The sequence below is a fragment of the Palaemon carinicauda genome, chromosome 8 (assembly GCF_036898095.1).
Source record: "Palaemon carinicauda isolate YSFRI2023 chromosome 8, ASM3689809v2, whole genome shotgun sequence".
Classification (NCBI taxonomy): Eukaryota; Metazoa; Arthropoda; class Malacostraca; order Decapoda; family Palaemonidae; genus Palaemon; species Palaemon carinicauda.
In genome coordinates, this window is record NC_090732.1 from 97,327,455 (window position 1) to 97,353,425 (window position 25,971).

The following is a 25,971-nucleotide window of genomic DNA, read 5'->3' on the forward strand; positions in this document are numbered from 1 at the left end:
AGAAAACAAGCTTGTTGTATATGCAGATAATGCTACTCTTTTTCCATCAATTCCATCTCCTGAATGTAGATCTTGGGTTGCTGAATCACTTAATAGAGATCTAGCTAAAATTAGAGCATGGTGCAAATTATGGGGTATGAAGCTGAATCCTAACAAAACTCATTGTATGATTGTAGGTAGGTCAAGGACCGTGGCTCCTCAACATCCTGATCTCAGCATTGATAATGTTTCTTTAACTTTGAATGACTCTCTTAAAATTTTAGGTATGATTCTCGACAACAAATTCACTTTCGAGAAACACAATAGGTCTGTGTCTTCTTCAATTGCACAAAAAATTGGCTTATTGAGAGTGAGTGTCTTTCAGGATTTTTGGTGATCAATTTATTATGAAGAAGTGTTTTAATTCTTTCATTTTACCTTGTTTCGAGTATTGTTCTCCTGTCTGATCTTCAGCTGCTGATTCTCATCTTAAATTGTTGGACAGGAAATTACGGCCTATTAAATTTCTTATTCCTAATCTAGATATTAATCTCTGGCATCGTCATTTAATTAGTTCAATATGCATGTTGAATAAAATTTTTTATAATTCTGATCTTCCCGGACAGTTCCATCTTGTTCGTAATACTAGGTATGCAGTTAATTCTAATAGTCAGGCCTTCTTCATCATGAGGCCAATACTACACAGTACTCTAGAAGTTTTATTCCAGCTGTGACCAAGTTGTGGAATGATCTTCCTAATCGGGTAGTTGAATCAGTAGAACTTCAAAAGTTCAAACTTGCAGCAAATGTTTTTATGTTGAACAGGCTTACACAAGTCCTTTTATAGTTTATATATCAAATATTTGTTTTAATGTTAATGTTTTTAAAATATTTTATTTTAATTTTCATTACTTCGTGTATCGTTTATCTATTTCCTCATTTCCTTTCCTCACTGGGCTATTTTGCCCAGCTGGAGACCTTGGGCTAATAGCATCTTGCTTTTCCAACTAGGGTTGTAGCTTAGATAATAATAATAATAATAATAATAATAATAATAATAAAAATAATAATAATAATAATATTAATACAGTACTGGTTGAGCCCAGGATAAGCACTCCCTTTTCAACTTCAGGAAGTGGGTACCATCCAGAGACTACTTCAGCAGGAGAGCTTGTAATGGCCTTGGGAGGGGAAGGAGGAAAAACTGCTTCTTCCCTTTCCCAGTTGTCATATCAGGGGTTGATAACTACTGCAAGTGAGAAGCTATCGTCAACTGCACCTGCAATAGTTCGGGTAAGGCAGGAAGGGGTCCCGCCAAGCAATGCTTCTGCAGCAGCAGAAGTGACAGCAATGGAAGACTGGGAGTCCCTGTGAGGACTTGCCACGGCTTCTCTTTAGACTGAATCCCCTCTAAGGATAAAGAAGGCCACGGCATCTTCAGAGCCAAGGACTTTATCTCATGAATGTCAGGCTCGCTACCGGGAATCACGTAAAACCACCTCTTACTCCACTAGCAGTTATGGAGGACCCGAGTCATTCTGCTTCTTTACCGACAAGCCAGGGAGAAAGACAGATAAGGCTTAAGGGGTAGAATAACAGAGGGTAAAAGAAGAAAACTACTATAGCGGATTTCTTCAGTATCAAGAAGACGCTGAAAGTGAAGTCACACTTTTGTCTTCTTTCGTCTCTTGCTGTAGTCTACACACTGAGGCAAAGACCATTCATTACACTCATTGTAGGGGGAAGACAGTGAGCAGTCATGCCCCCTATAAGAAGTACACAAGGAATGGGGTCGACATTAATCCTGCTCATGAAGGTGCCGCACATTTGGCTAGTAACTCCAGGTCAAGATTACATGCCACACATTGTTTTCCATTCCACAAACAGCAAACACACGGTAAGGAAAAAAAAAGAATAGATTAAAGCAGCCAAAATATGGAGACTGAGAATACGTCAGTACTGCTCAGAGGCTAAAGTCAATGAGGCGTACCGATGTACTAGCAGGGGGTGGGGATCCTTCACCAGTAACTACCGACACCTAGTTATAATTTTTCAACAACATGTGTTTTCAGCTGTGCTAAAATCATACTCTCATAATGAACAAGGGTTTGTATCCATGTAGGGAGAAACCAATCATTCGCCTTGTGGTTTATGGGGACTACACATACAGCATATCAATAGATGTTGGCTGTGAACTAATGGGACAACTTTTATTTAAGTCAATAGACTTACACTGTCATGTAAGGGTTAGGGATGATGGTCTGTGTAGGTATGAATCAAGGAAAGAGCTTTAATAAGTAGTGCTCAATATCTTTATACTTACCCCAAAGATGTAAACAATGTTATTACCAATGCTGCCTTCAGAATTGGAAAGTTTCCAGTATTTCGAAGTAGGTCCATTTCAATTTACAAGGACTTTCAATTTTCAGCTGTAATATGTATTTCACATTGGTGGCACAGGCTCTATTTTAGGGTTTTCTGATTTAAATCTCACAAAAAGAGGTTTCCATATGTAGACACCACTAAGGATACCCACAAACGTTACTACTGCCAACTGTGTTACAGTCAATCTGAAAAAGAAGTAAATTATAGTTTGGTACTGTCAAATGGCTAGGATTATCAATCCTAAAAGATTTATAAAATGAAAAATTTGGAAGTAATTTGTATTTTTCCAAACTATACAACCCTGAGTTCTTTAATATGGATATCTGTCATAGCATAGCTGTAATCTAGCAATAAACTTTTTGCACGCACTGTCAACAACCATCCACTAGTTACCTGGGGGAAAGACCCACCAACCCACTCACACTCACCCAGTGAGATTCCAAAATTTTGATTGCAAGCAGGACTTCTTGGGGGATAGGTAATGGTGGGATAAGTATGAGTAAAGAACTCAGGTTTGTATAATTAGGAAAAGTTACAAATTCGTAGATAATTTGTATTTTCCCTAACGATACAAACCTTTAGCTATTTATTAAAGGTATAACTTTCGGTGAAGCTGAAAGGACAAGCCATTATAATTTCAGCCAGGGTTAACTACCCATCCCGCTAGCTAGCGGGAGGGGGGGGGGGGGGGTTTCCCCGCTCCCATTCACACACCTGTGATTTAGCTCACTTTGCTTGGAGGTAAGACTTCAAGGGGAATAGGGTCGGCAGGTAAGTTTGTATAAATAACTAAAGATTTGTATCATTATGAAAAATACAAATTATCTACAAATCTGTCATATGCTCCGTACTTGGAATACTGTACAAACCTATGCTATTTATTAGGGGTGACTGGTGTTAGACAGATGCTTATTTTTTTGATAAATTTCATATGCAGAAGGTTTATGTATGTTATTGATGCCTTTATTCATGAGTTTTATTAGTTAATAAGAAATAGAGAGACAAATGCAGTTAGTAGTAATTGTAAAGATATAGAAAGAATTGTGGAGAGACATGAGAGTGAACGAGAAGTTAGGTAGGATGTTTTCAGTTAATTCCGCTGACTCTAGGATCTTTCCCGTAAAAACTCCCAAACGCCAGGACCCGTTCTTGAATGATTCACGGAGCCCAGACGAGTGAGGTGTAGAAACCGGCAAAAAAACGTCACGTGATTAAGGTTAGCTTGACACACCCAAGACGACGATATACTGTATCAGCAACTGTGAGAGGAAATCTCTCTCTCTCTTCCTAGTAAGTCGCTCTGTTTACCAGATCTAAAGACCTACTTAACTTGCCGGTCCCCTTGATGAACAACGAATGGCAGCTGCCTATACATAAACTGAGGGACGGCGTTTACTCAGGACCGTTTAGCAGCTGAGAAATTAAGGGGAAACATTTATCCCTGAAAACGAAGGACGACGAACAGAACTATTACGCCCGCACCTGATCGACTGTGAGTGTGTTTGGCGAGACGTCCCAGAGTGACATAGGCGTGACGTCCCAGAGTGACCGAGGCGTGACTAGAACTTCGCGCCAGCCTTCCCAACACCTGACGAAGGCTCATACTTCACCGACGACAGTAGGCCTACGATTGACGTATAGGCCTAATTAATCAAGGATTCATCCAACTCTTCAGCCAGTGTCAAGACTTCTGAATTCAACGCTTCGTGTAAATGTAAAAACCATTCTTTTTATGACTGCTTGTAAGTGACTGTTCAAACCCCTTTTTATGTCAAGTAAAGAAAGAAACCAGCATTCGTATCCCTCACCCACGTAACTTTTCTATGTTATCTCTTGAGAGAAAAGATTAAAATACAATTAAAAAATAGTAAGTAAAGGTAAACACTAGACAAATAATAAGAAGATTTATTCAGAAGATTTATTGCAAGAAGAACCAAAGGAATCATCAAACTCATCCATTAGGAGGGTGGACGTCCTTGCCAATCTGCCTTTTTGGCTTTACCTGGGGGCTAAATATATGGTTGGTACCAAATATAAGGAGTCCCTACACCTTGTTAAACCCTGCTATGCAAGGTCTGCAGCTTACGCAAGCTGTGTTGAGATAAGCAGCGTGACTGTCAAGGTAAAAGTTATTCCGAGACTTTGTAAGAAAAACTGTTGGACCAAGACTGTGTCTTGGCAACAAACTCGGGGACAAAACAGAGATGCCATAACAGAGCTATGAGAGCCCTTGAGAGGCTGATCGATGTTCTAGCCGTGTTGAGTACCCTTCTCTTCAGACAAAAACAGGGACAAGACGTAAATTTTGTTATTGTATCCACCATTATTGGCATGCTTCTTGCCAGAGAGCCTTAGGGTCTAGGACTGGGGAGCAGCAGAAGTCTCAGGTTCAGGGCCGTTGCAAACAGATCCACAGTTGAAGAACCACGTAAAGTCGGGACTTTGTCGGCTACAAGGTGATCTAAAGACCATTCGGTACACCTTATCTGAGATGCTGTGCACAGATTGTTTGCGAGCACATTCCTCTAATCTGGAATGAAGCGGGTTGATAATGGTACCGAGCGGACTTTGGCCCTGACATCGTCATGTGAGTCGTCATGTCGAGATGATGTTTCGGCGATCCTCCTCTAGTCTCTCCCAGTGCTGACAAGAGGAGGGACCCGGGCAGAATGTTGCCATTTTCTTTAGGTAAAGTCTCATACCTTACCCTGGGTACAGTAACAGATGATCTGGATCGTCCATTACCTAGTTGAGACTTGTGTAGGATCCGTCACCTCTGGAGACTGTGTCTGGTGACATACGTACTCAGGGATGAAACTGAACATTGCCTTTCGCCCTTCTCAATAATGGGCGATGTCGAAAGAGAGACCATGAAGTTCCTTGAATCGTATGGTTGCTGTCCGAGTGTGTAGGAGCATTGTGTTCTTAAATCAGGAGAAAATTTGTCGCCTGGTGAAGTGGAACATAAGGAGGTCCCTTTAGGGATCGGAGGTTTGAACCATGTTTTGAGAGGAAGGTCTCAATTCCCACTGGGGAAAGGCAAGTTGCAAGTCCGTATGAGTTAGGAAAAGTCTATCAGTGAGAAGGTGTCCCTTTCTTTCAGTTTGAAGGTGAAGGGTCAAGGTTGAGTGATCATCTTTACCTGTCGAAACTGAATAGGGGGTCTTTTCCTCTTGCATATACTCGAGGATTTCGCTATTGCTGGAATCGAGGTATCGAGTGGAGAGACACTTTCATATGACGCCAACCACACAAGACGTGATACTGCCTGGTAGACTGATGCTGAGGAACTCCTCAGATATCTAGACAACCTTTTCGCAAAGAGGTATTGGGTAGTCTTCAGGCGTACAATCATAGCAAAGCTATAGCTTGTGGTAGGTGTCAAAGTGGGTTGTCTATTAAGTGGAGAGGGTTCTCTTGGAGGCTCTATCAGGAGCTGCAAAAGGTTTGGAGACCGTTCTGCATAATGCCATAGCGGAGGTAGGAGAGTCCTTGAGAGGTTGACCGATGCTCTAGCCTTGTTGAGTGACCTTCTCCAGATAAAACAGGGACGAGACATAAACATCATTGTTGTACCCACCATTGTTGCCAGAGAGCCTTGGGGTCTAGGGCTGGTGAGCAACGGTAGCCTGAGAATCTGGAGTGTTGCGAACAGACCTCCTAGTTGGAGGACCTCGTAAAGGCGGGACTTTGTTGGCTACATGGCGATCCAAAGTCCATTCGGTATACCTTATCTGAGATGCTGTGCACAGATTGTCGGCGAGCACGTTCTTTCAGTCTGGAATGAAGCGGGCTAATAGTGGTACCGAACGGACTTTGGCCCATCTTAGTGTTTATACTATTAGATGGGAAGAGGCTACAAGCCAGTTCCTACTTGCTTGTCGATGTGAGTCTCTATGTGGTGTGTCGTCCATCACATCACTGAGTGGTCTGTTAGGAACCGATGAGGCTGTTGAAGGACTGGAAAGTTGGCCTTCATCTCTTAAGAGATTTAAGTGAAGGTACCTTCGGGCTCCCCTGTGGCCGCGGGGGCATAAAACAATTAGAATAGCGCCAACGTTATCCCTGCGTGTCGTAAGAGGCGACTAAAAGGGACGGGACGAGGGGGCTGGGAACCCCCTCTCCTGTAAAAGTATCCTGTGAGACAGCAACAAAGAGATGGAGCTGGGGGGAGAGTGACTGCTCCCCGCACTCTAGTTTTGGGGTGTTTGAATGTGCGTGGATGTAGTACGATAGAGAGTAAAAGATGTGAGATTGGAAGTATGTTTAGAAGTAGAAGGATGGATGTATTGGCCTTGTGTGAGACAAAGATAAAAGGAAAGGGTGAAGTGATGTTTGGTGAAATGTCTGGTAGAGTGTCTGGGATTGAAAGGGGAAGAGCGAGAGAGGGTGTGGCTTTATTGTTGAGTGAATGGATGACAGGCAAAGTAGTGGAATGGAAGGAGATATCATCTAGGTTAATGTGGGTAAGGGTTAGGTTGGGTAGGGAATGTTGGGCGTTTGTCAGTGCGTATGGGCCAGGTAGTGAGAAAAGTGAAGAAGAGCGGAATGAGTTCTGGAATGAATTAACTAGGTGTGTAGAAGGACTGGGTAGAAGGAATTATGTAGTTGTTATGGGTGACTTAAATGCTAGAGTGGGTGCTGGAGAGGTAGAAGGTGTCATTGGGAAATATGGCGTACCAGGTGAAAATGAGAGTGGTGAGAGACTGGTAGATATGTGTGTTGAACAAGAGATGGTAATAAGTGCTAGCTTTTTTAAAAAGAAAGATAAAAATAAGTATACATGGGTAAGAGTGGCAAATGGAAGAGTAGTAGAAAGGGCATTAATGGATTATGTGTTGATAACTAAAAGAATGTTTGGAAGATTGAAAGACGTGCACGTGTTTAGGGGTATGGCTAACGGTATGTCTGATCATTTTTTGGTGGAGGGAAAATTAGTTGTAGCAAAAGAGTGGGGGAATAGAGTAGGTGGATGTAAAAGGGAGCTAGTGAGGGTTGAAGAGCTAATAAAACCGGGGGTAAAAAGTAAATATCAGGAAAGGTTGAAAATGGCATATGACGAGGTGAGAGTAAGAGAAACTGGTAATTTAGAGGAGGAGTGGAAGTTAGCAAAAGAAAATTTTGTTGGGATTGCAAGTGATGTATGTGGCAAGAAGGTTGTTGGAGGCAGCATGAGGAAGGGCAGTGAATGGTGGAATGAAGGAGTGAAGGTAAAAGTGGAAGAGAAAAAGAGGGCTTTTGAAGAATGGCTGCAGAGTAATAGTATAGAGAAGTATGAAAAATATAGAGAGCAAAAGGTGGAAGTAAAGCGCAAGGTAGTGAGGCAAAGAGGGCAGCTGACCTGAGGTGGGGTCAGGGACTGGGTCAGTCATATGAAGAGAATAAGAAGTTTTGGAAAGAAGTGAAGAGAGTAAGGAAGGCCGGCGCAAGAATTGAAGAGACAGTGAAAGATGGAAATGGAAGGTTGTTAAAAGGAGAGGAGGCAAGGAAAAGGTGGGCGGAATATTTTGAAAGTTTGCTGAATGTTGAGGATGATAGGGAGGCAGATATAATTGCGGTTCCAGGTGTTGAGGTGCCAGTGATGGGAGATGAGAATGAGAGAGAGATTACAATAGAGGAAGTGAGGAGAGCACTAGATGAAACGAGAGTAGGAAAAGCATCGGGTATGGATGGTGTGAAAGCTGAGATGTTGAAGGAAGGGGGTGTGACTGTACTTGAATGGTTGGTGAGATTGTTTAATGTGTGTTTTGTGTTGTCAATGGTACCAATAGATTGGGTCTGTGCATGTATTGTACCACTATATAAGGGTAAGGGAGATGTGCATGAGTGTTGTAATTCAAGAGGTATTAGTTTGTTGAGTGTAGTTGGAAAAGTGTATGGTAGAATACTGATTAATAGGATTAAGGATAAAACAGAGAATGCAATCTTGGAAGTACAGGGTGGTTTTAGAAGAGGTAGGGGTTGTATGAATCAGATTTTTACAGTTAGGCAGATATGCGAGAAATATTTAGCAAAAGGTAAGGAGGTGTATGTTGCGTTTATGGATCTGGAGAAAGCATATGATAGAGTTGATAGGGAAGCAATGTGGAATGTGATGAGGTTATATGGAGTTGGTGGAAGGTTGTTGCAAGCAGTGAAAAGTTTCTACACAGGTAGTAAAGCATGTGTTAGAATAGGAAAGGAGGTGAGCGATTGGTTTCCGGTGAGAGTGGGGCTGAGACAGGGATGTGTGATGTCGCCCTGGTTGTTTAACTTGTATGTTGATGGAGTGGTGAGAGAGGTGAATGCTTGGACGAGGATTAAAACTGTTAGGCGAGAATGATCATGAATGGGAGGTAAATCAGTTGTTGTTTGCGGATGATACTGTACTGGTAGCAGACACAGAAGAGAAGCTTGACCGACTAGTGACAGAATTTGGAAGGGTGTGTGAGAGAAGGAAGTTGAGAGTTAATGTGGGTAAGAGTAAGGTTATGAGATATACGAGAAGGGAAGGTGGTGCAAGGTTGAATGTCATGTTGAATGGAGAGTTACTTGAGGAGGTGGATCAGTTTAAGTACTTGGGGTCTGTTGTTGCAGCAAATGGTGGAGTGGAAGCAGATGTACGTCAGAGAGTGAATGAAGGTTGCAAAGTGTTGGGGGCAGTTAAGGGAGTAGTAAAAAATAGAGGATTGGGCATGAATGTAAAGAGAGTTCTATATGAGAAAGTGATTGTACCAACTGTGATGTATGGATCGGAGTTGTGGGGAATGAAAGTGATGGAGAGACAGAAATTGAATGTGTTTGAGATGAAATGTCTGAGGAGTATGGCTGGTGTATCTCGAGTAGATAGGGTTAGGAACGAAGTGGTGAGGGTGAGAACGGGTGTAAGAAATGAGTTAGCGGCTAGAGTGGATATGAATGTGTTGAGGTGGTTTGGCCATGTTGAGAGAATGGAAAATGGCTGTCTGCTAAAGAAGGTGATGAATGCAAGAGTTGATGGGAGAAGTACAAGAGGAAGGCCAAGGTTTGGGTGGATGGATGGTGTGAAGAAAGCTCTGGGTGATAGGAGGATAGATGTGAGAGAGGCAAGAGAGCGTGCTAGAAATAGGAATGAATGGCGAGCGATTGTGACGCAGTTCCGGTAGGCCCTGCTGCTTCCTCCGGTGCCTTAGATGACCGCGGAGGTAGCTGCAGTAGGGGACTCAGCAGTATGAAGCTTCATCTGTGGTGGAAATGTGGGAGGTTGGGCTGTGGCACCCTAGCAGTACCAGCTGAACTCGGCTGAGTCCCTGGTTAGGCTGGAGGAACGTAGAGAGTAGAGGTCCCCTTTTTGTTTTGTTTCTTGTTGTTGTCGGCTACCCCCCAAAATTGGGGGAAGTGCCTTTGGTATATGTATGTATGTACCTTCGGGCTCTGTCCAGAGGGCTGAGGTCGAGTGGTGCAGCACTATGGTCCCTCCTTTCTTCTTTTTCTGACTCAAGTCTCCTGGAATGGAAGTCGTTCTCGTTTCGAGAAGGTTTTTGTGGAGATTGGTGTTTAGAATCATTCCCAGATACACCAGTCTCCTGGGAGGGAAGTAGGGAAGATTTCCGTAGGTTTACCCTGATCACTGGATCTTGGTAAAAGACTTCAGAAGTTCCAGTGTTAATGCAAGGTTGCCACTGAGTCTGCTAAGGTCAGTCAGTCGTCCTGAGAGAGCGGAGACAGAAGCCGATCCTGTGAGACCAGGATGGGTGTGGTGGAAAGACTAAAGCACAGTGCCTTGAACTGGTGTTTCTTGTTTGTCTAGACTGAATCTTCCAACCTTCCTAGATGGATGGTTTGGACCTGGGAGTAAGTGTCCTTTAGGTCCAGTGTGCAAATTAAGACCTGAGGTGTTAGCCCTTAATCAACTCCAACATGGGGTGGACATCGACCCAAAGGGACAGCCCCTTGGCGATCCTTTTGCATGGAAGATTGTCGACGCAGGAGTCTTGACTCGTGTCGTAAAGGATCAGGCGCGATACCCAGTGTAAGAATTCTTCTCTGAGTGAGAATTTCTTTAAAAGGAAGGCCATGCTTAGCCCTGATGGGATTGATGCTGTTCCTTAGAATAGAATCAAGCTGGCGAATGTTAATCAATGGTTAACCGTTGAGTATCGTGGTTACTGTGCAATTGGAGAGTGCTCGCAAGTAGTTCCCTGTTGGCAAGCCGTTGCTGAGGGTTGTCGAACGTTTGCCGATCACTTTAGTGTGATGGCAAATGGCCAGTAGCGAGAAGTATGTTGTATAACTTCTGATCTAGGAACTACAGGAAGCGGATGACTAGTAAGTTCGAGTCACGAACTGCAGGCAAATAACTGATGACTGATGAATCGGTGGTCTGTGAGTCGATAGTCAGTTCGAGATCAGCAAGCTGATTATGGTCCCCCCTGTTTGGTCAGAGATGAGCAAGCTGAAGATGGACTGGTCAGAGATCAGCGAGCTGAGTTCAATGATCGAAGAAAGATGAGCTGCCCATCGGTGATCTAGTGATCAGCAAGCTGATGACTGGTTATTGACTACCAATCGATGATTGGAAATGCTAGCAATTGGAGATCGTTAGTCATTGGAGGGACTAGAGGTCAAAGATTAGCATTGAGCTAGCAATTGGCGATCTGGTGATTGGCGACCTAGCGATCAGTAAACTGTGAACTAGCCATCAGCAAACAGTGATCTAGAGATCAGTCTGTTGATGCTTTCCTGTTTGCTGACGGTGGTCTGTCAAGGAAAAAAGAAACTTCAGAAGAGACAGGGACCAAGGATTCCCCGTTTCGATTCCCTTGTAGGATGGAATCTTCGGGATCTTGAATCCTTCTGTGGAGCCTTATTCCTCTTTTCCCGGTGGCAATGTTTATGTGTTTGTGGGGAGGAATGGGGCAATGGTGACCTGTCCAAAAAGTTTTATTCCTTTTTACTGACAATTGCGCGAGTGTGTAGGTGAGTCTGGAGCGATGGCACACAGGATGATGCTGGTGCTTAATATCTGCCTGGAGAGCATGCAAGCGGTGGTTCTTAGGCAAGAGCTGATGCATTGGATCTGCGAGCCTTGATTCTTTGGCAAGAGCTGGCGCATGGATCCGGGACCGTAACTGCGCAGGAGGGCGCAGGAAAGTGAGGAAGAGCACTGGCGCGCAGTAAGGCACTGTGTAGTTTTGTACATTCTCCCTAGAATGCACCGAAGCGTGTGACTGGTTGCGCAAGAGTGGGAGCATTGGCACGTGCGTAAGAGTACTACGTGGAGACTGTTGGCGCGCGCATGCGGAAGATCATCGGCGTCCGCGCGTAGAACACCGTCGGCGCGCACGGAAGGCTGCATGCACGCACTCGAGATTATTGGAGCGAGGCTGTCAGCACGCGCCAGCGCGAAAGGCCTTCGGTGTGCATGCAAGGTAGACTGTTGGTGACCGTGCGCAGAAGAAAGTCGGCCCACGCGCGCGTGCAAGATTATTGGCGCGCACGCAAGAGCATTGGCGCTTGCGCGCTTGGAAAGTCATCGACGCGAGCGGGGGAGACCAGCGGCGCCCGCGCGCGGAAGATCATCGGCATGCGTGCAAGAGAATTGGCGCTAGCGAGCGCGGAAAATCATCGCCGCGTGCGCAGGAGACCATCAGCCCCCCCGCGCGAGGAAGATCGTTGGCGTGCGCGAGCAGAAGACTGTTGGCGCGCGTGCAAGAGCATATGCACCCGCGCACAGAAAATCGTTGGCGCTCGCGAGAGACCATCACCGCCCGCGAGTGGAAGATCGTCGGCGCTCGCACAAGAGCATTGGCACTAGCGAGCGCTGAAAATCATCGCCGCATGCGCAGGAGACCGTCGGCGCCCGCGAGCGGAAGATAGTTGGCGTGCGCGAGAAAAAGACTGTTGACGTGTGCGCAAGAGCACTGGCGCTCGCACGCAAAAAATCGTCGGCGCGCGCTGGAGACCATCGCCTCCGCGCGTGAAAGATCGTCGGCGCACGTGAGTGGAAGATCGTCGGCGCACGTGCGTGGAAGATCTTCAGCGCACGTGCGTGGAAGATCGTCGGCGCATGCGCGGAAGACTATTGGCGTGCGCGGGGGAAACCATCAGCGCTCGCGCGCATAAGAACGTCAGCGAGCGTGCGGGAGACCGTTGGCGCCCGCGCGGAAGAACGTTGGCATGCGCGAGCAGAAGACTGTTGGCGCGCGCGGGAGACCATCGCCGCCCACTAGTGGAAGATCGTCGGCGCGTGCGGGAGACCACCGCCGCCCACTAGTGGAAGATCGTCGGCGCGCGTGCGGAAGACTATCGGCGCGCGTGCAAGACTATTGGCGCGCGCACGGGAGACCATCGGTAACCCCGCGTGTAAGATCGTCGGCGCTCGCGCGCGTAAAAATGTCGGCGAGCGCACACACGGGAGACCATTGGTACCTGCGCGTGGAAGATCGTCGGCGCTCGCGCGCGGGAGACCATCTGTACCGGCGCGCGGAAGTTCGTCGGCCCTCGCGCGCGTAAGAATGTCGGTAAGCACGCACGCGCGCGAAGGTAGCACTACTGTAGTAGGTTGGCGTGTCAGCTGGTAGGATGACCAGTGGCAGGACGATCAGGAACTGGGATGTGCCCTTTAAAAAAGAGCGAGCATCCACCGATAGGGACCGTAAGCAGGTCTGCATTGGAGTCCAGGACCACGCACGGTTGCGCTGGTAGATCGGTAGGTCAGCTGGCAGGACGATCAGGAACTGGGATGTGCCCTTTGGAAGGGCGAGCATCCACCGATGGGGACCGTAAAAGGTCCGTGTTAGAGTCTAGGACCGAAGTCCAAAGGACTACGTTGCAGCACAAGGTTGCGCTGGTAGTTCGGTAGGTCAGCAGGCAGGATGATCAGGAACTGAGACTTAAAGACACCCATAATGACGTCCATGATTTCCGGTGGATCAGCAAGCTGACCTATAACAGTAGCGATCCTCAGAAGAGAAGTCTCTATGAGTGGCCTCTCTCACGAACGAGAAGAGGTGAACACTTCGTAGAAGAGACTAGAAGACGCCCATGATGATGCCCCTTGAGGGCCGGTGGATCAGCAAGCTGACCTTAGCAGTAGCGATCCTCCGAAGAGGAGTCTCTATGAGTGGCCTCTCTTGCGAACGAGAGAGGTGAACACTTAGTAGAAGAGACTTATCAAGACCGTGCTCCACCCCTGAAGGAATAGAAACTCAGCAAGGGGGGAGAGAAGTCTGGCCGAAGGGCAGCAACAGCAGTCAGAGAGGATGAATTTATTAAGATATGGGAAGTTCTCCCTCTGAAGGGAGAAACAACCTCACACCTGGGGAGGAAACTTCCTTCGGAAGGAAAGTTGTCCAACCCCTGGAGGCGAACCTCCTTTAGCGTTCTAAGATGATCTGAAGTGCTGGCCATGTTGTCACGGGAGTACTTCTAAGAGAAGGGATGACGCCCTTGACAACGTCCTCTGAGGGACAGCAGTGACAGCAGATTCCCCACGCATGAACAGAACAGCTCTGCTTCGTTGCCACTCTTAGTCGAACGAAGAAAAACTGCACAGTTAACTGGGAAAATAAAATTAAATAATCATTTAACAGAAATTCCCTAAGAAGGAACTCCGAAGAGGAACAACATAAAATTATATTTTAATTATAAAATAAATTTTTGAATATACTTACCCGGTGAATATATAATAGCTGACGCCTCCGGCGGCTCGACAGAAAAACACAAAAACTCGCGAGCGATCGCTATGAAGGTTGCGGGTGTGCCCACCAGCGCCAACTATCGGCCAGATACCGCATATACATGTAAACAGCTCCAATTCTTCTCATCCCGCTGGGTCTCTATCGGGGAGGAAGGGGGGGCCTTTAATTTATATATTCACCGGGTAAGTATATTCAAAAATTTATTTTATAATTAAAATATCATTTTTAAATATTTAACTTAGCCGGTGAATATATAATAGCTGATTCACACCCATGGTGGTGGGTAGAGACCAGAGTTAATTAAGTTTACAGCGTATATGCTTAGAGTTTTTGACAGTTATATCATAACAAAACCCAAATATATATAGGTACCTGGTAAGGAAGTTGACTTAGACGATTACTCTGCCTTGTTAGTCTGTCTTCCTCACGAAGCCCAGCGATCCTCTTAGGATGCTGAAAGACTCCCAGGAGCTGAAGTATCAAGGGCTGCAACCCATACAACAGGACCTCATCAAACCCCTAATCTGGGCGCTCTCAAGAAATGACATTTGACCACCCGCCAAATCAAAAAGGATGCGAAAGGCTTCTTAGCCTTCCGTACAACCCAATTAAAAAAACATTTCAAGAGCATATTAAAAGGATATTGGAATTAAGGGAATGTAGTGGTAGAACCCTTACCCACTACTGCACTCGCTGTAACGAATGGACCCAGTGTGTAGCAGTCCTCGTAAAGAGTCTGGACATCTTTTAAGTAAAATGACGCGAATACCGACTTGCTTCTCCAAACGGTCGCGTCCATAATACTTTGCAGAGATCTATTTTGCTTAAAGGCCACGGAAGTTGCTATAGCTCTTACTTCGTGTGTCTTAACCTTAAGCAAGCATCGGTCTTTTTCATTCAAGAGAGAATGAGCCTCTCGTATTAAAAATCTGATAAAATATGACAAAGCATTCTTTGACATAGGCAATGATGGTTTCTTAACTGAGCACCATAATGCCTCAGATCCACCTCGTAAGGACTTAGTACGAGCTAAGTAGAACTTAAGAGCTCTAACTGGACACAGCACTCTTTCAAGTTCGTTGCCTACGATCTCTGACAGGCAAGGTACAGTATATCAAAGGACTTAGGCCAAGGACGAGAAGGCAGTTCATTTTTGGCCAGGAAACCAAGTTGAAGTGAACATGTGGCTTTTTCTGTAGAAAAGCCGATGTTCTTACTGAAGGCATGAATTTCACTGACCCTTTTAGCCGAAGCCAAGCACACTAGGAAAAGCGTCTTGAGGGTGAGATCCTTCAGGGAGGCTGAATGTAATGGCTCAAACCTGTCTGACATGAGGAACCTTAGGACCACGTCTAAGTTCCATCCAGGAGTTGCCAAACGACGTTCCTTAGAGGTCTCGAAAGACTTAAGAAGATCTTGGAGATCTTTATTGTTGGAAAGATCTAAGCCTCTATGACGAAAGACCGAAGCCAACATGCTCCTGTAGCCCTTAATCGTGGGAGCTGAGAGGGAGCGAACATTTCTCAGATGTAAAAGAAAATCTCCAATTTGGGCTACAGAGGTACTGGAAGAGGACACAGATGCTGACTTGCACCAGTCTCGAAAGACTTCCCACTTCGACTGGTATACTCTGATGGTAGGAGCTCTCCTAGCTCTCGCAATCGCACTGGCTGCCTCCTTCGAAAAGCCTCGAGCTCTTGAGAGTCTCTCGATAGTCTGAAGGCAGTCAGACGAAGCGCGGGGAGGCTTTGATGAACATTCTTTACGTGGGGCTGACGTAAGAGATCTACCCTTAGAGGAAGACTTATTGGAATGTCTACCAGCCATTGAAGTACCTCGGTGAACCACTCTCTTGCGGGCCAGAGGGGAGCAACCAACGTCAACCTTGTCCCTTCGTGAGAGGCGAACTTCTGCAGTACCTTGTTGACTATCTTGAATGGTGGGAATGCATATAAGTCCAGATGAGACCAATCCAGTAGAAACGCGTCTATGTGGATTGCTTCTGGATCTGGGACTGGTGAGCAATAGATTGGTAACCTTTTGGTCAACGAGGTGGCAAAGAGGTCTATGGTGGGTTGACCCCAAGTCGCCCAAAGACTCTTGCACACGTCCTTGTGGAGGGTCCATTCCGTGGGTATCACCTGACCCCTCCGACTGAGACAGTCTGCCAAGACGTTCAAGTCCCCCTCGATGAATCTCGTCAACAGGGAGATGCCTCGATTTCTTGACCATATGAGAAGGTCCCTTGCGATCTCGTACAGCGTGAGGGAGTGTGTGCCTCCTTGCTTGGAGATGTACACCAAAGCTGTGGTGTTGTCTGAGTTAACCTCTACCACTTTGTTTCGAAAAAAGCTTTCGAATTTAATCAAGGCCAAGTGGACTGCTAATAGCTCCTTGCCGTTGATGTGCATGCTCTTCTGACTTGAGGTCCACAGACCCGAGCATTCCCGACCGTCCAGGGTCGCACCCCAACCCAAATCCAACGCGTCTGAGAACAACACGTGGTTTGGGTTCTTGACTGCTAGGGATAGTCCCTCTCTCAGACTGATATTGCTGTCCCACCATTTCAGGCATGCCTTTACTGGTTCGGAGACCGGGATTGATACCGTCTCTAACGTCTTGTCCTTGTTCCAGTGAGAGGCTAGATGGAACTGGAGAGGCCGAAGGTGTAGTCTCCCTAGCGAGACAAACTGCTCCAGGGATGAGAGAGTCCCTACGAGACTCTTCCAACTCCTGACTGAACAAACGTTCTCTTTTCAGCATTAGTTGGACTTTGAGCAGGGCTTGTTCTATTCGGGTGGCAGACGGAAAAGCCCGAAAAACTGGACTGCGAATCTCCATCCCCAAATATAGAATAGTCTGGGATGGGATCAGTTGGGACTTTTCTAGGTTGACCAAAAGTCCCAACTCCTTGGCCAGACCCAACGTCCAATGTAGATCCTGCAGACAGCGATGACTGGACGATGCTCTGAAAAGCCAGTCGTCCAAGTACAGGGAGGCTCGGATTCCCGATAGATGGAGGAATTTTTCCATATTCCTCATGAGCCTCGTAAACACGAGAGGAGCAGGACTGAGGCCAAAGCAGAGGGCTCGAAACTGGTACCCCACATTCCTGTAAACAAACCTCAGAAACGGTTGGGAATCTGGGTGTATAGGAATGTGGAAGTATGCATCCTGAAGGTCGAGAGAGACTATCCAGTCGCCTTCCATTAATGCTGTCAAGACAGCTTGGTAGACTTCATCGTGAAGTTTGTCTTGACAATGAACACATTGAGCGCACTTGCCTCTTACGTACTCCTGCAGTGAACGTGGCTGCCAGATCATTGGAGCCATCCCTGATAGTCTTGTTCCTGCAGAGAACGTGGCTGTCAGATTATTGGAGCCATCCCTGATAGCCTTGTTTATGCATGACATAATTGTACAGCAAAACTTCAAACGCTCGAAAAAACTCCTAACAGAAGATGGTCTAGCTCTGAAGCCGACCATAAAATCTTGGAGCGTCTCATGGCCAGGCGCCAGGGAGAGTCTATGAGGTTTGAGAAGTCTATCTGGGCAGAGGCAGGAACTCCCAAGCCGAGAACTTCTCCCGTGTCATACCAGACTCTCGCTCTATAAGCCAGTTTAAAAGGAGGGAAAGCAAAGGCTGTCTCCCCCAAACTCCTCCTGGTGATCAACCAGTCGCCTAGCAAACGTAAAGCTCTCTTGGAAGAGCGAGAGAGCACTAGCTTAGAAAACAACGGCTTCGAAGTAGCTAGGCCTAGTGTAAACTCTGACGTTTAGGCGAACGAGGAGCAGCAGTTACAAAAAGATCCGGACAAAGATCCATAGAGGGCTGAGCAGCTTTAGGCTCCTCTCCGTCTGACAGAGTCCCCAAGGGAATATCAGTAGGAGGGGGATCAGCAACTTCCTCATCTGAAGGAACCTCGTCCGACAATTGCCGAGTCTCAAGCAAGGGAGAGACCTGCCGTGGTGGCAATGCTTGACAAGCAGAGTCCACACGCAAAGGAGCAACAGTAGCAGTCAAGGACGCTATGTCATGTAACTGCTTAAAGGACTGACCAGCAACAACAACAGGTGCGGGAGGACGCTCGACGTCAACTCGAGACTGCCTTGACTGCCTAGACTGAGCAGTCAAAACAACTCTTGACTGCGGTGCTAGACGCTCAACGTCAAAACAAGTCAACTTCGCTGGTTGGCGAACGTCCTGAACGTCAACAAGAGCATGCGGCAGCGGCTGAACGTCCACAAGCGGCTGAAAGTCAACACTGGACTGCATCGAGTGAGGCTCTACAAAACGTGACTGACGTGACTTTGTAACGTCAACGTCAACAGGACGAGCAAAGGTTCGTTTGGGCGGCTGACGGCCAGGATCTCGATCAGCTAAGCGGCGAGGATCATCGTGAACCTGCTCAGCAGAATAGTCCTCCATAAGAGAGGCAAGCTTATTCTGCATGTCTTGCAGTACAACCCATTTAGGATCAACGGGAATGGGTGCGGTAAGAGACGAGGGTAACGTCTGTGACTGCAAAACCTTGCCTACACTAAGACTCTCGGAGCCTGTGTTACGCTTCTGTTTAGGCGTCGAGCAGTCTTCCGATGACTGCACAGGGTCAGAGCTGTCCCAATGGCTACAACCAGGACGCTGGACCTGTCCTGAAGGGACTGACTTTCGCTTTAAGGGTCTCGAAACCTTGCTCCACGGTTTCTTACGCGATAAGCCTTCGGATGACGAGGAGAAAACCGTCTCGCTCGTCTTATGGTAGGGGCGGTCTTGACGAGACACGCCTGAAACCATAGAGGGAACGTCTGTTCGTTGGTTAAAGTCTCTCGAACCCATAAGTCCTACGACATTACTTCTCCCTGGGGCATGGGAGCTTGCAAGAGGTCTCGGACTAGGCGAACGACAGGCACGAACAGACGAACCCACTTTCGCAACACTGATAACACTTTGCGCAATTATCACTTTATCACTACAATTTTCAGTTTTCGCACTTACTTCACTGAAATAGAATTTTTCAATAATTTCACATTAGGCATGAATAAAAACTGATTTCTACCTGAAGCACGCAATTCTCCCCTACATCAAAAGGTTATAATTGCGAAATAAGTCGTATAATGTAAGCACATTAATACAAGCAAAAAAAAAACAGTAAACATATATATCGAATAAAACGGAAATATATAAAGATAAAAGGATCAGTGACTGGGGAGGAGACTAAACACTAGTTCATTCAAAACTACGTTTTCAATCTCTCACCGTAAAGTGCATGGGACGAGAATAAAAACTAAAAACGTTTTATCCTTACTCCCCGTACAAAGACTTGGGACGAGAGTAAAAAACTGACTCGAGAACAACGTTACTTGCTTGGGACGAGAATAAAGATCGGAACGTTCTCTCTTCCTCTCTCTCTCTCTCTCTTGATTTCACACCGAAGAGAAAAACCCACTCACCTTTCGTCAATAAACAGGTTATTTGACCAAAGGAAAAAAAACTGAAAGGACTAAGAAATTGAAAATTAACAAGTTCCTTTAAATTAGTATTAAAACATTTCAGTTTGAAAGAAGAATGAACAAAACGTCAAAATCGATTTACTCTTTCTGCAAAGTGAAACCGTGATTCTCTCTTTCTCTATCGTAACAATAGAGCGCAAACTGCGTAGCATAAATAAACCAAACGTTAGTTCATCTTTGAAACAGCACGAAGACTATTCAAAGAAAATCTTTCATAAAATATCTAATAAAAAAAATTCATTTAATAACTCTTACAGAGCAAATAATTTAAACTTAACGAAAATAAAAGTTGAATGGGCTCAACGTTGTTTAACTTCGGTTTCCAAGTTAGGACCGCCTACTCTCGGACTAGGGGAGGAATAGGTAAGGTCGCATATAAACAAAACATTAAAATTTATATTGATGTTTAGTATAAATGGAAAGCTAATCGAAGAGGCCTAATAAAGGCGGGTGAGATATAAAATATATAGAGGAAAATCTATAATTAACAACAACAATTTATAACGTGATAAGATAATTGCTAAAAGCCTAAAACACACTTCCGTATTAAGGGAAGGGTCGGCCATTTTGAAAAGTCAAAGTAAGTCCAAAAAAACAATCCAAAGTAATCAACAATTAAATCTATCCAAAAAAGAGTTCAATAGTTTAACTTGAAGATAAAACACCTGCACTGCGAAAGCTCAAACCAAAAGGAAGTACTTCACCAAGACTGTTGAAAAACTCCAGGTTAACAGCGAGTAATGGTACGTCTTGTCGATCAGACCGACAGAGAAGAATTGGAGCTGTTTACATGTATATGCGGTATCTGGCCGATAGTTGGCGCTGGTGGGCACACCCGCAACCTTCATAGCGATCGCTCGCGAGTTTTTGTGTTTTTCTGTCGAGCCGCCGGAGGCGTCAGCTATTATATATTCACCGGCTAAGTTAAAAATTTAAAAATAAGAATTAAGTATTGCGCCCTTCCTTCCCCAGTCGACATCCATGGGAGAAGGGGGGGAGCGGAGAAACTGTAAAAAAAACAGAATTATGATTATTCAAATCAGCTAAGAATATTGACTAATAGTGAGAACCACTGACCCTCTGAAGGGAAGTGTTCCCCACGGAGAAAGCCGAGAAGTTAAAATACAATTAGATTTTCACTAAAAATAATTGAGACAAACAATCGGCAGAGCAACCTAACCCGCGCACGGGAAAGGAGCTTCCCCAATAGTACGCTGTTGTAGTAAAGGTGAACGACCTCGAGAAGAGAGAGACCGTAGTCAATCTTTGAAAGGCCACATTCCCTTCGCTCAGAATCCAAGTTTCCCGTAGGAAAAGAGGAAAAGGCGAAGGCAATAGTTGAATGAAGAGGGTCCAGGCGATGACGATTCCCCTGTGGCGGCCGAGTTAACGGATATATGCTGACGGGAAGACCAATGGACCAGAGAGGGAAAGGCCGTTCCCCACGGAGTGGAACTGTGCTGGCCTTGCTACTACGCAAGTGTCGTTGTCGTATATCACACACACAGCAAAAACACTGAAAAGAAAACTTACTACATTTTCTATACACATATATATACATAAACATTGTGTTTATATATATATTTACAAGTATAAGAAAAAGTAAGTAAAAATGTTATTTTCATTAGTAAAATAAATTTTTGAATATACTTACCCGATAATCATGTAGCTGTCAACTCCGTTGCCCGACAGAATTCTACGGAAGGGATACGCCAGCGATCGCTATACAAGAGGGGGGTGTACTCACAAGCGCCACCTGTGGCCAGGTACTGCAGTACTTCTTGTTGACACCACTTCAATTTTTCCTCGGTCCACTGGTTCTATGGGGAGGAAGGGTGGGTCAATTAAATCATGATTATCGGGTAAGTATATTCAAAAATTTATTTTACTAATGAAAATAACATTTTTCAATATTAAACTTACCCGATAATCATGTAGCTGATTCACACCCAGGGAGGTGGGTGAAAACCAGTGTACCTGTATATCAAGAAGCTAAGTATCCCGTATTTCATATTATCAGTTATTCAAAATAACAATGAAATTACAAGTACCTGGTAAGGAAGTCGACTTGAGCCATTACTCTGCCTTAAATAAGTTCGTCTTCCTTACTGAGCGCAGCGTTCCTCTTAGGAGGCTGAACAACTCTAAGGTGCTGAAGTATCAAGGGCTGCAACCCATACTAAAGGACCTCATCACAACCTTTAACCTCGGCGCTTCTCAAGAAAGAATTGACCACCCGCCAAATCAACAAGGATGTGGAAGGCTTCTTAGCCGACCGTACAACCCATAAAAAGTATTCAAGAGAAAGGTTAAAAGGTTATGGGATTATGGGAATGTAGTGGCTGAGCCCTCGCCTACTACTGCATTCGTTGCTACGAATGGTCCCAGGGTGTAGCAGTACTCGTAAAGAGACTGGACATCTTAGAGATAGAATGATGCGAACACTGACTTGCTTCTCCAATAGGTTGCATCCATAACACTCTGCAGAGAATGGTTCTGTTTGAAGGCCACTGAAGTAGCCACAGCTCCCACTTCATGTGTCCTTACCTTCAGCAAAGCAAGGTCTTCTTCCTTCAGATGAGAATGTGCTTCCCTAATCAGAAGCCTGAATAGTAAGAAACTGAGTTCTTAGAACTTGGGAAAGAAGGTTTCTTGATAGCACACCATAAGGCTTCTGATTGTCCTCGTAAAGGTTAAGACCTTTTTAGATAGTACCTAAGAGCTCTAACTGGGCAAAGTACTCTCTCCAGTTCATTCCCCACCAAGTTGGACAGGCTTGGGATCTCGAACAACTTAGGCCAAGGACGTGAAGGAAGCTCGTTTAGCAAAAACCGAGCTGCAAGGAACATGTAGCCGTTTCAGATGTGAAAACAATGATCCTGCTGAAGGCGTGGATCTCACTTACTCTTTTAGCTGTTGTCAAGCACACGAGGAAAAGAGTTTTTAATGTGAGGTCCTAAAAAGAGGCTGATTGGGGAGGTTCAAATCTTGATGACATAAGGAACCTTAGGACCACGTCTAGATTCCAGCCTGGAGTGGACAACCGACGTTCCTTTGAGGTCTCAAAAGACCTAGGGAGGTCCTGTAGATCTTTGTTGGTGGAAAGATCCAAGCCTCTGTGGCGGAAAACCGCTGCCAACATACTTCTGTAACCCTTGATCGTAGGAGCTGAAAGGGATCTTACTTTCCTTAGATGTAACAGGAAGTCAGCAATCTGGGTTACAGTGGTACTGGTTGAGGAAACTGCATTGGTCTTGTACCAGCTACGGAAGACTTCCCCTTGAGACTGATAGATTCTGAGAGTGGATGTTCTCCTTGCTCTGGCAAACGCTCTGGCTGCCTCCTTCGAAAAGCCCCTAGCTCTTGAGAGTCTTTCGAAAGTCTGAAGGCAGTCAGACGAAGAGCGTGGAGGTTTGGGTGTACCTTCTTTACGTGAGGTTGACGTAGAAGGTTCACTCCTAGAGGAAGAGTCCTGGGAATGTCGACCAGCCATTGCAGTACCTCTATGAACCATTCTCTCGCGGGCCAGAGCGGAGCCAATCCACGTCAGCCGTGTCCCTTTGCGAGAGGAGAACTTCTGAAGTACCCTGTTGACAATCTAAAACGGCGGGAATGCATACAGGTCGAGATGGGACCAATCCAGCAGAAAAGCATCCACGTGAACTGCTGCTGGGTCTGGAATCGGAGAACAATACAACAGGAGTCTCTAGGTTATCGAGGTAGCGAACAGATCTAAGGTTGGCTGACCCCACAGGGCCCAAAGTCTGCTGCAAACACTCTTGTGAAGGGTCCACTCTGTGGGGATGACCTGACCCTTCCGGCTGAGGCGATCTGCCATGACATTCATACCGCCCTGAATGAACCTCGTTACCAGCGTGAGCTTTCGATCTTTTGACCAGATGAGGAGGTCCCTTGCGATCTAGAACAACTTCCACGAAAGAGTCCCTCCCTGCTTGAAGATGTAAGCCAGGGCTGTGGTGTTGTCAGAGTCCACCTCCACCACCTTGTTAAGCTGGAGGGACTTGAAGTTTATCAAGGCCAGAAGAACCGCCAACAACTCCTTGCAATTGATGTGAAGTGTCCTTTGCTCCTGATTCCATGTTCCCGAGCATTCCTGTCCGTCCAAAGTCGCACCCCAGCCCGTGTCTGATGCGTCCGAGAGGAGACGGCGGTCGGGTTTCTGAACAGCCAAAAGTAGACTTCCTTGAGAAGAAAGCTGTTCTTACACCACGCGAGAGAAGACCTCCTCTCTTCGGAAACAAGAACTGAGACCGTCTCTAGCGTCATGTCCTTTATCCAGTGAGCAGCTAGATGATACTGAAGGGGGCGGAGGTGGAGTCTCCCTAACACGATGAACAGGTCCAGCGATGAAAGTGTCCCTGTTAGACTCATCCACTACCTGACTGAGCATCGGTTCCTTCTCAGCATGCTCTGGATGCATTCTAGGGCTTGGAAGATCCTTGGGGCCGACGGAAAAGCCCGAAAAGCTCGACTCTGAAGATCCATACCCAGGTAGACAATGGTCTGGGATGGGACGAGCTGAGACTCCTCAAAATTGACCAGGAGGCCCAGTTCCTTGGTCAGATCCATAGTCCATCTGAGAATCTCCAGACAGCGACGACTTGTGGGAGCTCTTAAAAGCCAGTCGTCTGACGGAGCCGGACACAAGATCATGGTACTGCTGCACAGTCTGTGAACTGTCAACCATGGGGAAGCGAGGAAGTACAGTGACAACCCGAAGCTGTCTAGACTGTCTGGGTCGTATAGACAACTCCTTATCGGGTTGCTGAGGTTGCCGCACTGCGTCACAACAAGTCACTTCTGCTGGTTGTTGAACGTCTTCCCAGTGACACACTGACTCCGTAAACAAAAAATCCTCTAACAAGGACTAAGCTTAGACTGCATGTCTTGCAACACAGCTCAAGGTCTATGGGAGCAGGTGTGGTAACAGACGGGGTTAGCGACTGAAGTGGAACCATTACCTTCCCTGGAAGCATGTTATGCTTAAATAAAAGTCCATAGGAGGCTAAGCAGCAAAAGGCTCCTCTCCAAATGACAGAGTCCTCAAGGGAATATCAGAAGGAGGGAGAAAAGCACTTTCTCATCTACAGGGACCATATCCGAGAAAAGCTAAGTTCTCTCAGTGAGGGTTTCACTGGTGCAAAAGCAGCAGACTAGAAGGCAACGTTATGAAACTGCTTGACAGTCTAGTGAGTTGGCAACAACCAAAGATGTGTGACTGAGAAGCATGCGGTAAGGTATGCAGAGCATGCTGTATGTAGAGCATGCTGTATGCAGAGCATGCTGTATGTAGAGCATGCTGTAAGAGAAGCAGAGCATGTTGCATGGCGTGTAACATTTCTCAGAAATTCCATGACCAGTGCTAGATTGAGTAATATCGCATTACTGTCCATTGAAAGTGCACGTGCCGAGGGAATTGATTTAGACTGTTTTGTTGATGAATTTGATAGCAGGCATGATAATCGTAGAATTAAGCTGCACTAAATATACGATCTATAATCTACTTCACCTCAGGACAGGGAAACTCGCCCTGTTGGCAACACTGCATTACTTCATGCATGCTTGCATGGGGTTTTAATATCAACATAATATTTACATTACATTCATAACTCATGATTCATTTTTGTTTTGAAGATATTTTGCCATATTTGCGATTTGTTAAAAATATATTGCAAGGAATACATATATATTTTTTTATTTAAGTAATACGAATAACCTCCATTATCATAATGTTTGTGTAGGCATACATGTATATGATTACAAATGCAAGTTATGAAAGTAATGAGGTGTTATTATTGTCATTTGTTATTTCAAAGTTGAATGGGAAGAGGCTCAAGTTGAGGAGAAAGTGGCAGATGCATGCGTTGAGGTGGCTGACTTCTAGCATGAGTTTCTTGTCTCAAGAGTTGCGCTTGCTGTAAGGGTAGCGGATGCGCAGTAGCAGGTTCCTGAGGAACGAGTTGAGGTTCCTGAGGTGTGAGCTGCGAGAGTTGAGGTAGCGGCTGCGCAGAACGCAGTTCTTGTCTCGCGAGTAGAGGTTCCTGAGGTGCTAGCCTAAGGAGTTGAGGCTCTCGCCTTGAGGAATGAGGAGGGTTGAGGTCGCTGCAGCGAGTGCTGAGGTGGCTACCTCATGGATGGAAGAGGTTGTCGTACCTCAAGAGATTGATGCCTCGCTGGTGGAACCGCAGGCGGAAGCGGAGGAAGTAAGGCATAAGACTCCTGCTCCCATTGCTGAGGTTGCCTTAAGGAAGGCGGAGGTTGCTGCACACCGCTGGTAACTGGCAACTCAGTACGCGGTAAGGTATCCTGAGGAACCTCAACTTCGTACACCTGGCAGACTGGACTGCGGTGAGGCGGAGCGATCGCAGGAGGAGGTGTAACCTTCTCAGCCTGACACTCACGCATTAAGACCACA

The 25,971-nt window shown here is 46.0% G+C and overlaps 1 long non-coding RNA gene across 1 annotated transcript in view; it reads right to left on the reverse strand.

Moving 5' to 3' along the window:
- The window catches only part of LOC137644932 (uncharacterized), an 87,394-nt gene that overhangs the window by 49,348 nt on the left and 12,075 nt on the right, over window positions 1-25,971 (reverse strand). Inside the window, exon 2 of the long non-coding RNA XR_011045236.1 lies at window positions 2,303-2,549. This is a non-coding gene — a long non-coding RNA (uncharacterized lncRNA). The remainder of the gene's footprint in view (window positions 1-2,302; window positions 2,550-25,971) is intronic.